Here is a 17,410-nt window from a genome sequence, read left to right on the forward strand (position 1 = left end):
CCTTCCTCCAGCCTTGCCCTGAACAATACGCTATTTGAAAGAGCCAGAGTGAGCCCTCACTTGGGCCAGCCTGAAATGCCTTTCAGCTCAGCAGGCAACTCTTCCTCACTTCAGCTATTCTATAACAAGGGTGTGAATGATAACCTGGAATGATGTGTCAACCACCATTTCCACGTGTTTAGGGATTCTCCTGTTTGCTTTCTATTACTGGTTTCTAATTTGATTCCATCGTGCCCAGGGAACACATTCTGCGAGATTTCAATTCTTCTTTTTTAATTTTTATTTTAATTATTTACTTATTTATTTTTGCGGTATGAGGGCCTCTCACTGTTGTGGCCTCTCCCGTTGTGGAGCCCAGGCTCCGGACGTGCAGGCTCAGCGGTCATGGCTCACGGGCCCAGCCACTCCGCGGCATGTGGGATCTTCCCGTACCGGGGCACAAACCCACGTCCACTGCATCGGCAGGCAGACTCTCAACCACTGCACCACCAGGGACGCTGTCATTTAGTATTTCTACAGTTAGTACAAGACCATTTCTTTTCAGTGATAAAATGAGTTAGCAATAAGTAGCTCCTTAATGAGAAGAACAGATTATAATTATTAGTAAGCATACATTCTACTTAGTAAACAAAGGTACAAGGTATTAATGCGGCAGAAGAGATTTAGATTGAACAGGATTTTCCAAAATGTTTTCTGAGGAACACTAGTACTTCCAGTGGACTGTGGGAAAATGTTCCATTTCCATATAGCTTGAGGAAACTACCTGCTACAGACTGAATGTTTATGTACCAACCTAATCTCCAAGATGACAGTATTTGCAGGTCGAGTCTTTGGTAGGTGATTAGGTCATGAGGGAGATGCCCTCATGAATGGGATTAGTGCCTTTATAGAAGAGGACCCAGAGAGCTCCCTTGCCCTTTCTGCCACGTGAGGATACAGCGTGAAGACAGCCCTTTACGAACCAGGAAGCAGGCTCTCACCAGACACTCAATCTGCTGGTGCCATGATTTTGGACTTCACAGACTCCAGAACCGTGAAAAATAAATTTTTGTAATTTATAAGCCACCCGGTCCATGGTGTTCTACTACAGCAGCCTGAACAAGCTAAGACACTACCCTACTCTTTGAGATTCAAGTGGCATATTATCTTAAAAATATGACATATAGAAATCCTTTTTACCTTCATTTTTGTATGTCCCATATTTCTTCAATGAATAAAACATTTTTGTTGTTGCTGTCTCTCAGACATAGTGTGTTGTAGAACAAACCTGAAAGTGCTGAAATGAGAGAAAAGAAATGGCTATTATATAATTTTAAAAATCACCCCTTTAACCATCTCTCAAACAATATTTAAATCCCTCACAAATGTAAACACCATCTTTTACTTGCTGCATTTTACTCATTAAGTACCATCTACATGATTTTTATGAAATGTATCATCTATAATTTTACTTAATATGGTTTTCCTAAATAAATTCACTGTTTTTTCCCACATGAAGGAAAGGGGAGAGCTTTCAAGGAATGTAACAAGGAATGGTTAGAAAACCAAGAGGAAAATCAGAAGCCAATAGTGTCTGGCTGGACTAATTTAAGCCGTTTAGAGAGTCCAAGCAGAAAAAGATTATGGCATCCCACCCCACACACACTTTGAAAAACTACTGGTCGGCAAAGCATATACAGAAAACAAATTCTGAACCTTAACGTGCTGGCTACTTTCACACTTTTACTGGAAAACTATCAAATTAAAAAAAGTCTCTCTCCTTGCCTCTCTCCACACAACAAATTAAGAGACAGAAATTCAGATCAGATTTGAAATCATCGATACGAACTGACATCTCAGAGTTCTCTGCTGTTCCTAATAACAAACGTGGTCAGAGGAGCACAGAGGATGCCATCACATGGCAGGCAGTGAATACGGATATGGAAGAGAGATAAGCAAGAGTAGGGCTTTAATGTGGGGGTTGGGAAGGAAGGGGGAAGGGAGGGGTCCACCCAGTTTCCCGAGCCTAGCTGCCGAGAGCAGCCCATGAACGCCTGCCGCCCGCTGTCCCGCCAATTCTGAGTGAACCTCTAGTACCTGCGGGTGCCCCTCCTGCCCGACAACTGCACACCGCCTACCATGGCAGAATATGAAAGTCGGTGGAAAGGTTGGCATCAGAGCCAGAGCCTCATCAAAGTTCCCCCTCAGCCAGGACAAGTACCTTAATTCTAAAGGTCTTCTTCACCTCTTGGCCTGACTCCTCAGAAGGCTAAGCCGAGCTACCCACCATTCGGCAGACTCTCTGCACACTGAAACGGCGCCTCCCTCAATCGTGACCTTACGGTGTCACATGACTGCGGGATCTCCGTAACGTAACACGCCGCTGTGGGGCCCTACCTGACTTCCAGGGGCTTGGCTAGCAGAGGCCACAGAGTAGAAGGATGCATGTGACCTCAGGATTCAGGAGCCCTCAATCGTGAACTGTGACCAAGAGAACTGAGCCTCAGGAGACCACAGCATGTCCCATGACCGTAGAATAAATATACACTACCAACAGCCGAAGGGAAGGTGCGGTGTTCACATGACGGCAGGCGCTTTGCCTGCCATGTGATGGTAGCGGCCACATCCCTGTTGACTCAGGGATCTGAAGATTCTGGTAGGCAACAATCTTCACGAGATAGAGATGGCTGAGCTTGATATGTGACCAAGGGGGATATGTGACCGACCATAGCATCCATACGACTCTCAGAAGCACGTCACCTTTGTGACTTGGAGAGCTGAGGCTTCCACATGCCACTAGCTAGTGAGGGCTACATGTCAGGATGAATCCACATGATGGGGAGGTTTTAGGAGTCTGCCATGCTCTAGCAACTTGAAAAGCTGGATCTACCACATAATCATAGTGGCAATAGGTCCAGAGAGACTACACGAGCTCAGGGTTTAAGGGCTCATGGTGCTGACATTTCCAGTAGGTCTGGGCCTGCCACATAACTGTCTGGGCCTGCCACTTGATGGCCGCATCCACATGACCATAGCCTTAGGAGCCCATGGGGCTCAAAAGCTGGGTCAGCCTCCTGAGTGTAGGATAGTGACAGTAGGGTTCTCCCGGCTGCATGTTTCAGGAGGCCGTTCTCTTCACGAGAGCTGGAGATCTGAGATTGCCCACATTCCTGGGCTTCCCGTTGATGGTGGTGCCTCCGGATGATCTTCCTCAGAACACAAGCTGGCTTCACCTGCCCCAACCCCTTTTTAATATGCTAATGTGCTTCTTTCGTGTGCTAATTATTTTTCCTAAAAACACGTGAAATTTAATGCATAAATTAACACATAGCAATGGACTAGGTCCTCCCTAAATCCATAACAATTGCCATATTTTAGGGACTACTTCAAAAACCTAAGCAGTGGGTACAGGTAAGCTTTGTTGCCATAATTTCATGCAAGTCTAAGAGAAATTAAAGCAAACACAGTAAGTGAATTTTAGCTGTTAATTTGAAAAATATATATATAATGATTACTATGTGTCAGGCACTTTAAAACGTCAACTCCTTTAATAGTGGCAATTCTATCAACTAGGTACTATGATTATTATTCCAGTTTTCACAGATGAGAAAGTGGAAGCACAGATGTGTTAAGTCACTTGCCTAAGAGGTAACTGAACCTATAGGTGCCAAACCAGGGTTTACTCCCAGGCACTCTGGCTCCAGACTTTGTGTTTTGATCACCCACAAGAGTCTCCAAAGAAAATTAAGAATAATTCAGTCTTCCTTATTCAGACGAACTGGAAAGCCATCTGCAGTTACTGAAAAGTTGAGATCATAGAGGACCTCTTTAAAGTGGCATTTAAATAATTTCCAGTACTACCAGTAATTAGAACTAATCAAACCTGAAGCCAGTTAAGGCTCTCGGATTTATTTTAACGTATAAATATAAACGTATCCTTAATATGTGAAGTATATACGTATATAAAATGTGGTATAAAATGCTAGATGGTCATTGAAAACGTTTCCTTCTTTTATTTTTAAACACTGTAAAGAGAAATATTGAAGACATTATTGCTCTTTATGGAATTCCAAAAGTTAAAAGAGAGCAGAATCTGAATTAAATATTGCTGCACTTATATTTTGTTTGCATCTTCCTAGAAAGGACAGAGAAAGGGAAAGGAGAATATACAATATAGCTTTTTTTTTAATTGCAGTTTTACAAACACCTCTTTTGCTGATTTGTGTGGAAAACTGAACATGTGTCTGTATATCCAAAAGAGGTTTGATGTGATCTTGCCCATTTGCTGGCTTAGGCAAACTTAATGGTATACAAGCAGTGCGATTATTTTGCTGGCACCCTGCAACATGGCATGGCTACATAAATAACCTGAAGAAAATACAACAGACCAAATTTTGCACCATGGTTAAATTTGAATATACTAGTAAAGATAACAGACTGTAGTTGTAAGCCTATTGAAGGAAGTAGTGATTTTTTGGAGTGACTCTGTTTGGGCACATTGGTGTTACTTAGATAATTTTGGAAAATTATTTATGGGACAAATGTAAATGCAGGGTATGAAAACTGGAGCCACGTTTTTACAATAGAGCCTGTTATGAAAACTCAAGATGGATTTAGGAAGCATCTGTATACAATCACTGGATGGAATCTGCCATCATGACCTGATGTCTGTCCCAACTGTAGCTTCTGTAATGGACAAATCCACTAATGGTGATTGAGGTCAACTTCTTTCACCAAAAGGCAAACCCTGGAGTTCTAATTATAACTTTTCTTGGGAAGAGTCAGATATTCTCCTGTCAGGACTAATGGTCGTATCATTTATTCTTTCCCTGAAATGATTACCAGAAGTTATTTTAGGATTAAAAAATATATTTAGTTACACCAGTGGGTGCCTGTCGGCTCTTTCTCACATACATTGGGGAAGGGACGCTAAGGCTATGGATAAACACCTGTATGAACACAGCTTATATGAGCTAGGCAGTTCAGGCACTGCATGTATCAGGTGCTGTGTCTGTTTAGGTGAGGCAGGCTGATAAGCTATTCTTCTTGAATGTTGTTTGGCAAGGTTTACTGGGAACAACTTTTACTTCTTTTATATTTCTGTTTTGGGGTGGACGTTTTGGAGGTCAGTGCTAGTGGCTTTGTTTAACACAGAGAAATGGGAAAGGAGAATAGCAGACATTTGTGATGCTGCTAAATTAAACACAAATACTCAAATGCTTTTGGTTCAAACACAAATATGTACAACTCAAGTAGAAATCCTATGTGAATTTACTTTCAGAGAGGAAAATTGACTTAATCTGGTAACATTATCCAAGAGAACTTATCAGATATTGCTGTACCTTTATAGAAATGGTAATCGAAACATGTTTTTCTTTGTTCCTTTAAGAAGCTCATTAATTAACTAGAAGTGACTTTACTGTCAGTGTCAAGCAATGGGAAAGAAGAGAAACAATTGTAGATAATGCTCCCTGTCAGAGTACTCAGTGTGCTCCCTTCCCCCAGCACAGTGTAAATTTTAACAGCTCTAGGTGATGAGCTCATTCTTGGGGACTACCACAGCGTGGAAACAGAAAATTACATCCACAGTGAAAACTTCTTTTGAGGCCAAAGGATGGAAAGGGCCGAGAAGGCAGGGATTCCTTTCACGGTTTTTGCTCATAAACTGTCATTTGTGATGGTATGATTCTCTGGTACAGTTTGAAAATCCCTTCCACGTGAAGACCATTTAAAAATGAAATAAGTGTGTTTCAAGGCTTTAAAAATTATTAGACAGGGAGAATTGAAGTGGTCCTAGCTTGGCTCTTGTTATCCACTCATTGTAACTATTTTTTTGCCACACCCCCCAAATACTTCTAACTATAGTCTTTGAAAGTATTGTAAGATGGGTTTTTACGTAAACAGTCACATTGTTTTCTTGTTACGATATCACACTGCCATCTACTGCTGGTGGATATGTTCCCATATGATGTAAATGAGTGACATTTGCCAGTTTCCTTTAGAAGAAAAGAAGACTTTGAAGACTAAGTTATATCAATGAACGCTGCATTTCCGTAACATCACCAGATGATGTTTTAATTATCTACTTCATGTATCCTGTTTGGGTCCTAATATCATCTAAAATGTACATGATGCTCTACCTCTTTTTCCCCCACAAAATCTGGAAAAAAATGGCATATCCTGTGCTCTCTAAAAACTGACAGGCACTTGCAATGGTTAACTATCACTGGATTCTGAAATTCTGATTTACTCTAGTGTTTCTGTTTTTATATGGGACACGTTGATGCAATTCAAAGTCTCCCAAATAGGGCGGAGTATCAAGATGGTGCAGTAGAAGTATGTGGAGCTCACCTCTCCCCACAAACACATTAAAAATAACCCTATATGTGAGGCAATTCTCACAGAAAAGCAACTGGAAACTGGCAGAAGATCTCCTACACAACCAAAGCTGCAAGGAATATCTCTACATATCCAGGAAGGACAGAAAAAATTTTAAAGGCATGAGGACGGTCCTGGCACCGCTGGGGGAGATCTGTAAAGGAGGAAAGGTACCAATAGGCAGACCCTTGCCCTGGGGAGCCCCCTTGCCTGCTGGAAAAGCCGCTGGGATAGATGGAGGGGCTGGAAAAGCCTAAATTCTACTCACAAGGAGTGCATGCATGCTGGCTTGCTAACAATCAGAGCAGAGAGAGACTGGCACTGGCGGCTGCTGCCTTGCTGCACTTCCCAATCCAAAGCACACACACGGTGGTGGGGCCACAGATGCACACAGCAGCTGAGCATTGAATCTTAGGTAGAGAGGTCCAGGGAGAGGACTTGATCTAGATGTTTGGAGACAGCCCGGAGGGCCTGGGATATGGTCTGGGCCAAACCAAGGAGCCCATTGTCAGCCCGCACATAGTGGGGGCAGGTCCTGCCACAGTGCCCATTGTCAGTGTGCACACAGTGGGGCAGGTCTGGCCATGGTGGGCTTTGCCAGCATGTGCACCAGAGGGCGCCACGGAAATCTCTGGGCAGGAGTATGCAGCCGTTCATTTCACGGCGGGAGCATACTGGCCCCGCACACTCTACACCATAGCTTGGAGCCAAATCTAGAGCTGACATGTCCTAGGAGAGGTCTGACACAAAGTCAGCCCAGGTTCCAGGCAGCGGCACAACCACCTCCATTCCTGCAGCCACAGGTCCCCGGCCCCCAGCACCAGCCTACTCCACACCACAGCCCAGCACTAGGTCTGCGGTGAACACAACAGAGAATGGGATGCAACCTTGGGCTGCTTCTGGGCAGAAACATGGATGCCTGCAGGGCAGGCATATAGGTTTGCGGTGACCACCCGGACCTCATTAGCTTCAGTGGTCACCTCTTGGATCAGGGCATGTGTTCAGGGGCAGTGGAACCTCACTGAACCTGACCCTCAGGGCTTCTACTCCAACAGCTGGGAATCAGACCTCAGCCCCAACAGGGCTGTGACAGCCATAGAGCAAAGAGGAGGCCCCAGCCAACAAGCAGTGCAGGCTCTGGTCAACTCAACTTCAAACACACCCCATATCAAGGGAACAAGGGCCAGCACACTTTAAGGAAATATGTGGCAAGCACCCACACCATAACCAGCCCTTGCACCAAAAATATTGAACTCATGCCGTCTACACAGGGATCTTCCAACCTAAAAACACCCCTTCAAGAACACAGTAGATAGAAGCCTGTCTTAAATTCAGAGACAAAGAAAGTTAAGTAGAATGAAAAACAGAGGAACTATTCCCAATGAAAAGAACAAGAGAAATCCCCTGAAGGGACAAATAATGAAAGAGACCTCACCAGTCTACTAGACCCCAGATTCAGAAAGGAGGTAAGAAAAAGGCTAAAGAAATTAAGAAAGATTATTGGTAGGAATGCAGATCACTGCAACAAGGAACTAGAAATTATAAAGAGAAATCAATCAAAACTAGACAACTCAATTGCCAAGATAAAAAACAAACTAAAAGCAATAAATAGCAGACTAACCAAAGCAGAAGAATAAATAAGTGATCTGGAAGACTGAATAATGGAAGTCACCAAATCAAAACAGCAGACAGAAAGGCAAATTTTTTAAAATGAAGAAAACATATGAGATTTATAGGATAATATAAAGCATGCGTAATATGCATAATGGGCACAGTCATATGCATAATAGGGGTACCAGGAGAAGAGGAGAGAGAAAGGGGGATAGAAAATGTTTTTGAAGAAATTATGGCTGAAAATTTCCCAAGCCTAAAGAAGAAAACTGATATCCAGGTACAGGAAGCACAGAGGGTCCCACCCAAGGAGAACCCAAATAGAGTGAAACCAAGACATAGCATAATTAAAAAGGCAAAAGTGAAAGATATAGAGAACTACATAGTCAACTGGAAAACAAGGTTTAAAATGGCAGTAAGTACATACTTATCAATAATTACTTTAAATATCAGTGGATTAAATGTTCCCATCAAAAGACAGAGTGGCTGAATGGATAAAAAAAAAAAAAGAACCTACAATATGCTGCCTATAAGAGACTCATTACAGGGCACAAGACACGGACAGATTGAAAGTGAGGAGATGGAAAGCTATTTCATGCAAATGGAAACAACAAGAAGTCGGGGTTAGCAATACACATATCAGACAAAATAGACTTAAAACAAAGTCCATAAAGACAAAGAAGGATATTATGTAATGATAAAGGGATCAATAAAGAAGAGGATATTACACTTGTTAGCATATACACACCCAATAGAGGAGCACCTAAATATATAAAACAAATACTTGCAGACATAAAGGGAGAAATTAACAGGAATACTCTAATACTAGGAGACTTTAACACCTCACTGACATCAATGGACACCTCTTCCAGACAGAAAATCAATACGGCAACAGAGGCCCTAAATGACACAATAGACCACTTGGACTTAATTTTTACCTGCAGGACACTACATCCCCCAAATAAACAGAATACACATTCTTTTCAAGTGTGCAAGGCACGTTCTCTAGGCAAGGCCACATACTAGGACAGAAAACAAACCAACACATTTAAGAGGATAGAAATGACTTCAAGCATCATTTATTACCACAACGTTATGAAACTAGAAGTCAACCACAGAAAGAAAAATGGGAAAAGAATGAATACATGGAGACTGAACAACATGCTACCAAAAAACCAGTGGGTCAATGATGAAATCAAAGAAGAAATCAGGAAATACTTCAAGACAAATGACAATGAAAACACAACCTTCCAAAATCTATGTGAAGCAGCAAAAGCAGTTCTCAGAGGGAGGTACATAGCGATTCAGGCCATCCTCAAGGAACAAGAAAAATCTCAAATAAACAAAAAGAGAAAAAGAATTCGAAAAAGAAGAACGAAAAAATTCCCAAAGTCAGTTCTTTGTGAAAGATCAGAGGGAAAGAAATAAAATAGAGATAAAAATAGAAAAGATCAATAAAACCAAGGGCTAGATTTTTGAAAAGACAAACAAAATGGACAAACTTTTAGCCAGGCTCACCAAGAAAAAAAGAGAAAGGGCCCAAATAAACAAAATAAGAAATGAAACAGAAGCAACAACTAATACCAGAAAAATACAAAAAAAATACACAAACCAAAAAACATAACAGAATACTATGAACAGTTATATGCCAACAAATTAGCCAACCAAGAAGAAATGGACAAGTTTCTAGAAATATACAGCCTGCCAAATTTGAGTCAAGAAGAAACAGATAATTTGAACAGACCTATCACTAGATGTGAAATAGAATCTGTAATTAAAACAAAACAAAAACTCCCTGCAAACAAAAGTCCAGTACCAGACAGCTTCACCAGTGAATTCTACCAAACATACATAGAACTTATACCTATACTTCTCAAACTCTCCCAAAAGATTGAAGAGGAGGGAACAGTCCCAAATTCATTCTATGAAGCCACCATCACCCTGATACGAAAAGCAGACAAAGACACTACCAAAAAAGATAATTACAGGCCAACGTCTGTGAAGAATATACATGCAAATATCCTCAACCACATATTAGCAAACAGAATCCAATGCTACATTAAAAAGGATCATACATCGTGATCCAGTTGGATTCATTCCAGGTGTTCTGATAGCCTTATGGGAGTTCCCTTGTATGTTATTTGTTGCTTTTCCCTTGCTGCTTTTAATATTCTCTCTTTATCTTTAATTTTTTCCATTTTAACTACAGTGTGTCTTGGTGTGGTCTCCTTTGGCTTGTCCCTGTTTGCGACTCTCTGTGCTTACTAAACCTGGATATCTCTTTCCTTTCCCAGGTTAGGGATGTTTTCAGCTATCATGTCTTCAAATATGTTCTCTGCCCCTTTCTCTTTCTCTTTCTCTTCTCCTTCTCAGACCCCTATAATGCAAATGTTAGTACACTTGCTGTTGTCCCAGAGGTCCCTTAAACTGCCCTATTTCTTTTTCTCTTTTTTCTTTCTTCTATTCTGCTTCAGTTATTTCTACTACTCCGTCTTCCAGCTTGCTCGTCCATTCCTCTGCATCATTTCATTTACTGTTGATTCCGTGTAGTGTATTTTTCATTTCAGTTATTGTATTCTTCTCTGTGTGGTTCTTCTTCATATTTTCGAAATCTTTGTTAAAAACTTCTCACTCTGTTCATCCAATCTTCTCCTGAGTTCTTTGAACATCTTTATGATCATTACCTTGAACTCTTTATCAGGTAGATCGCCTATCTCCACTTCACTTTGTTCTTCTGGGGTTTTATCGTGTTCCTTTGTTTGGAATAGATTCCTCTGTTGCCTCATTTTGTCCAATTTTCTATTTTAGTTCTCTGTATCTGGTAGGTTGGCTCCATTTCCCAACTGCAGAGAAGTGGCTTTTTGTAGGAGACCTCCTGTATGTCCCAGCCGAGCTCTCCCCTCTGGTCACCAGAGCTATATGCTCTAAGGGTGCCCCCTGTTAGGCCTGCATGTGTCCTTCTGTTGTGACTGGCACACTACTGTGGGTGGTGTGGTAGGTGTGGCTGGCCCCTAGTCCAGTGGGTTGCCAGGCTCTGCCTTGTGCAGAGGCTGGTGGCCACTGGCGAGTGAGGCTGGTTCATGAGGCTGCTGGCTACAGTGCCCCAGGAAGTCCCGGGGTTAGCGCTGGCCCACTGGTGGGTGGTGCTACGCTCTGCAGTGAGTGGTGGTGGGGCTAGAGGTCCTGTATCTAGTGTCAGCCTGCTGGTGGGCAGGGTCAGTTCCACATGGCTGGCTGCTGGGTTTGGGGGTGTCCAAAAGCTGGTGTTGGACCACTGTTGGGTGGGGCTGGATCCCAGGTCAGCTGGCTGAGTGGTTCAAGGTGTCTTGGAACTGGTGTTGGCCTGCTGGTGGGTGGGGCTGTGGCCCAGGGAGTCCTGGAGCAAGAGCTGGCTAGCTGCTGGGCAGAGCCAGGTTCCTGGGTCTCTGGCTGCAGGTCCTTGGAGTCCTGAAACTAGTGTCAGTTTGCTGGTGTGTGGGGCCAGTTCCTGACATGGCTGGGTATGGGGTGTTAGGTGTGCCAAAGCTGGTGTCATCCCACTGGTGAGTGGGGCCAGATCCAGGAGCAGCTGGTTGAGGGGCCCAATGTGTCCCAGAGCTGGTGCCAGCCTGTTGGTGTATGGGCTGGGTCCTGGTATGCCAGGCGGCAGGACTGCGGAGGTTCTTGGGCTAGTGTTCTCAGAGGAATATTCCTTTTTACATATTTACAAATATGTACCTTAACAGAACATGTTCTTTAATTTTATTACATTTTCATGAGACTGAAATTCTTCTAAAAGCTTGAAGCTTTTAAAGATATTCCATATTGAAATTTAATGGTGCTCTTTAAAGAAAATTGTTGCTGATCATAAATGTTGACAATTTTCTTGCTTCCCATCTTTCATGTCTTTATGAACTCTGTGTTGTATGTTTACACAATGGTAATACTTGATAAAATTGTAACTATAAAGAATCCATTCCCTTCTAGTCAAACTATCCTGACACAATAATATCAAGGCACGATAGCAAAGAAAAAGCTTTGCCAAAAATTTGAGAAAGAATATGAGATTCAAGTACGCTACCATGGATGCCTTTGTGGTTCTTCCTAAACTTACTGCAGGGGTGAGAGCTCTAGTGCTTTGTAACTACCCATTCACTAATTCAATGTAGGTATTTCCTGAATAGAAGTATTTGTTACCTGGAAAGACATAGTTGTTGAACACCATTTGAGCTTGAGTACTGTGGGTATTATGCTCATATTAAAAATTGTGCTTTCCAATGGTGCCTGAAGGTGACATTTTTGTTTACCTACACAATATACATTCCTCATCTTCCTAACCGGTCTCAAATTTTCATTAGTGCATTTTCTCCCTCATACAGTCACATGTTTGGGGGTAATTTGACTGCTAGTTCCAAGGGTGAAACCAGAGTTACTCTAGATCTCACGCAATAATCCTATGTCCCTAGCCACCGTCATTGGTTCAAGGTTGGGCCTGAGTCTTTATATCTTTGAGTCACTGGATCAACTAATCTAAAGTCGCCTCTACCTCTGGGCTCTCAGTTATATAAGCAAGTATATTTCCTTATGGTACACACAAAAGTGGATTTTACTTTCTGTTACTTGTAACTTTGTTACTTACTGCTATATCTGTTTTTGAAGATATGTTATTAGGTGAATGTAAGTTCAGAATTTGTAATCTTAATACATTTTCTTTTATGGTTTGATAGCAACCTTCTTTGTTGCAATTGCTTGATGTCTATTTTGCCTGATAGTAATACAAATTAATCACGTCTCTTTCAGTTTTACTGATTATTGGTATTTTTTACCATCACTTTATTTTCATCCTTTCTGACAGTCTACTCCACCTGCTTCATGACCTACTGAAACACATTCATAATGCCTGTATTAGACTCTTCAGACTGCCACACAAAAATACCACAGACTAAGTGACTTAACAATAGAAATTTGTTTCTCACAGTTCTGGAGGCTGGAAGTACAAGATCAAGGTGTGAGCAGGGTGATTTCTTCTAAGGCCTCTCTCCTTGGCTTGAAGATGGCCATCTTCTTGCTTCTTTTTCACATGGTTGTCCCTCTGTGTATACACACTTCTGCTGTCTCTCTGTGTGTCCTAAACTCCTCTTCTTATAAGCACACCAGTCAGATGGGATTAAAATATCCCCTAACAGTCTTAAATTAACTTAATCACCTTTTAAAGGCCCTATCTCCAAATCCAGACACATTCTGAGGCACTGGTAATTAGGGCTTCAGGATATGAATTTTGGGAGAACACAGTTCAGTCAATAACAAAACCTAATGTTAAGGTGACGTTATCATAGAAAACAAGAGAGCAGAGGCAGGAGCAATGATGCGGAGCAGGCAGGAGGATGGTATGTTAGGCTTTCATTTTCCTATAGCTTCTCCACTTCCTAAAATTCTCTAATGGCCAATGAATCCCAGGCATTTGACTGAGAAATATGCATTGCTACTACCTCAGCCTGGACCTAAAGGATGGGAACTAGTATTCCATACTAGTTAAGAGCTCACAGCTTAAAATATAACACTTTCCTATTATCAATAGATCTGCTGTTTTCTTCCAAGATACTTGACCCTTCTTAACCTCAGCTTATTAATTAGCCACAGAGACAAAATAATTAGTCATACAACTCCAACTGTGAGAATTAAATGAAATTGAGGTCTACTTCTGCACATAATCAGGGCTGTTTGTTGGGTGGAAGGTTTGGAAAGCTGTTTCCTCAGCCATTTATGCACAGAATGTTCAGGCTCATTGTATGCTAACAGCTCTATATTCTAGATCATGCCACAGCATTGTCCATGAGACATGCAGAAGGGGAAGAGTTGTGTCTGTACACTGGGGTTAGACCTTTTGGGGGCCCATTTATCTCACCAAATACCTCCCTTACTATTTAACAACCAGAGCCACTTGCAGTTCTCTATTTCGACTCCTAATCTTCAGGAAGACAGAGACATTGTCTGAAATTTTTCATGGTCCTATATTCCCTTCTTAGCACAGAGCTTGACATGCGCTAGGTGCATGAATGAATGAATAGGTGGGTGAATGATAGTTATATTCCAGACATACATCTTTCTTCTCTGACACTTAGTAGCCCCTGGCAGGCCAGAGCCTTAGCCTTATAGCTAAGTCCAGTGGTTACGACTCGGCACTCTCACTGCATTGGGCCAAGGTTCAATCCCCGGTTTGCGAACTAAGATCCCGCAAGCCGCGCAGCACAGAAAAAAAAAAAAAAAAAGATGGATGCATTATGTTGAACATAAATTATAGCTCAGTGAAGTTGGTTTTTAATATGTCGTTGTATCCCTTCCAGAATCTAGACCTGCGTCATGCTCATATGTGAAATCAACCTGTATTTTCAGATTGAACTGTACAGTTGGGTTTTTCGTTTGTTTGCTTGCATGCTTGTTTTTTTGTTTTGTTTTGGGTTTTTCTTTTTTTTTTGCCACAACCAAAAATATTCTCAGGATATCCTGACTTATACATCCAACCACATCCTCCCCACCCAGATTTTTCATAGGCTCCACAAACGACATGGTCAAAACAGAACTGTCAGTTTCCTGGCATTGCACCGAAGCTGGTCCTCCTTTCATCTCCCCATCAAAGAAAACCGCCCTAACCCAGCTGCCAAAATCCACATTCCAAGAGACACACTTACTTCCTCTCTATCCCTTACCACAAACGTGGACTTCATCAACAAGTTCAGTACTTCCAAGATACATGTCATTTCAAACCCCATCTCACCCCTTCCATTGCTACGACTGTGGTCTACGAGACTGTAATCTCTCACTGTCATGTGTGTCGTAGCCTCCTAATCTTGTCTCTTGATCTTACAGTTGCTCTAGTTCAGTCTGTCCTCCAAGGAACATTTAGAATGAGCTTTAATAAAGTAGATTATAATAATAATTTCCCTTCCTTTCATAAAGCACCCAATGGCTCCATCATAATAAGATCAAAAGCCAGAGTCCTTACCATGGCCCACAGGATCTTCTGTTATTGGGCCCCTCCTACCATTCTCACCTCATTTTCTAACGCTGTCCTCCCAATACACACTGGCATACAAGCTGTTCCCTAAAACTGCCAAGCTTGCCCATATCTTAGGGCTGTTCGTCTTGCTCTTCCCTCTGCCTCGAGGGCTCAGCTCCGATATCTTCCCACTGCTGACTGTGTACTTCTTTTTATTTGAATATTAAATCTAAGTTACGCCTTCAGAAAATCCTTCCTTGCCTTCCCCACCCTAGTCATTCTCTGTCACATTTTCCCATATTATTTTCTTAATGACTTTTAAATCTTGAGTGAATCAACCCCTGTAGAATGTGAGCTCCATGAGAACCATGACCCTGTCTTTCAGGTTCTCTGATTTATCTCCAGTGCCTATCACAGTGCTTCACATATCATTGGTAAACAATAAATATTTGTTGAATGAGTGAATGAGTGAGTGAATGACGTAGATTAAGCACGCTAAGTTGTGAGGACTCAGGTATGGTCTGGGACATGGGATTTGGGGGGATGGGAGAGGGAGCTCAGGTGTCTCTGAAGCAGCAGTTTTGTTTGAACCCATGAAATCTGTGGTTGGAAAACTGGGTAGAAAGGACATGATAATTGAGGTAGTGCTTCTAGCTGCCTTGGGTATGAAAGTGTAGCATGTGTTCTATACCAATTCTCCTTCTTTCTTAAAAAAAGAATCGCACATTTATTTGGTACAGTAATATTTCCAGGAAAAGAACATATTTATAGCCTCCTTTGCAGGCAAGAATGGTCACATGACCAACTTCTACCTAATGAGGTGATGGCAGAAGTGTTGTATAGTAGTTCCAGGAAGGTACCTAAAAGGGAGAAGAATTTCTCAGGCCAAGGTATTTCTTTTTTTTCTTTCTTTTTTTTTTTTTTTTTGCGGTATGCGGGCCTCTCACTGTTGTGGCCTCTCCCGTTGCGGAGCACAGGCTCCAGACGTGCAGGCTCAGTGGCCATGGCTCACGGGCCCAGCCGCTCCACGGCATGTGGGATCTTCCCAAACCTGGGCACGAACCTTTATCCCCTGCATCGGCAGGCAGACTCTCAACCACTGCACCACCAGGGAAGTCCAGACCAAGGTATTTCTCATACCACCTGTTGTGGACTGAACTGTGTCCTACTCAAATTCATATGTTGAAGCTTTAACCACCAGTACCTCAGAATGTGACTGTGTTTGAAGATAGGGCCTTTAAAGAGGTGATTAAATTAAAATGAGCCCGTTAGGGTAGACACTAATCCAATATGATTGGTTTCCTTATAAGAGGAGTTTAGGACACATAAAGAGATACCAGGGTGTGTATGCACAGAGGGACAACCATGTGAAGAAGGAGTAAGAAGGGGGCCATTTGCAAGACAAGGAGAGAGTCTCAGAAGAAACCAAACCTGTGGACACCTGGATCTTGGACTTCCATCCTTTAAAATGGTAGAAATAAATTTCTGTTTTTTAAGCTACTCAGCCTGTGGTATCTTGTTATGGCAGCCATAGCAAACTAATACACCATCAGATAAGGTTTTCAATTTTGACAGCTCATTAGAGTCAACTGAGGTGAACCTTGAAGATACTGATGACTGGGTTTATACCTAGAGGCTCTGATTCAGTTGGTTGAATCTGAGCATTAGAGGGGATCCTAATGGATATCCAGAGTTGAAAACCACATGTCTAGGAGAATAGTTTTGTGCACTCCATTGAGCAGGCTGAGAGTGATGAATCCAGCATCATTTAGAAGGCATCCCCCCGTATCTCCCTCCTTCCACTATTCTTCCTCTCCCCCATATCCCCCTTCTTTTTCTGACCTATCCAGATCTCCACAGATGGACCCAGAGATGCCTCCACCTCTTAATCCTGTTCCATATCCAAGTTCAGTCCTAATTTGAGGAATATTTAATAGCTTCAGCCCCACTTCTGCCCTCCCTGTCAAGAAAAGTGAGTCTCCAGGGGCCTCACATTCTCTTACTCTGCCTGTTAGCCAGAGCCAGGGCAGCTCTCTAGAGGTAACTTCTTGCCTCTTAATCCAATTATTAAATGGACGAAAGACATGACCAGAGGGCAAATAGGCTTAGGAAAAGCTATTCAACATCTTTAGCCATCATGCAAATGCAAATTAAAAGCACAATGAAATGTTAAACCCACCTATCCAATGGCTGAAAAAAACAGTGACAAAACCAAATGCAGGCGACACTGGATAAACTGAGTCACTCAAACATTGCCAAAGGGAATGCAAAATGGTACAGGCCGTCTGGAAAACAATTTGGCAGGTTTTTCCAAACATGCAATTACCATACAATACAGCAGTTGCACTCTGGGCAATTTACCCAGAGAAATGAAAATTTATGTTTACACAAAAACCTTTACATGAAGTTCATCACAGTTTTACTCACAATACTTAAAAAGTGGAAATAGCCCAGATGTCTTTCAAT

At 42.2% G+C, this 17,410-nt stretch overlaps 1 protein-coding gene across 1 annotated transcript in view; it reads right to left on the reverse strand.

Moving 5' to 3' along the window:
- Positions 1-17,410, reverse strand: part of LOC307069754 (nuclear RNA export factor 3-like) — a gene marked incomplete at both ends in the record, with an annotated part of 50,397 nt that overhangs the window by 7,061 nt on the left and 25,926 nt on the right.

This window comes from Hyperoodon ampullatus (genome assembly GCF_949752795.1).
Source record: "Hyperoodon ampullatus genome assembly, chromosome: X".
In the NCBI taxonomy this organism is placed as follows: Eukaryota; Metazoa; Chordata; class Mammalia; order Artiodactyla; family Ziphiidae; genus Hyperoodon; species Hyperoodon ampullatus.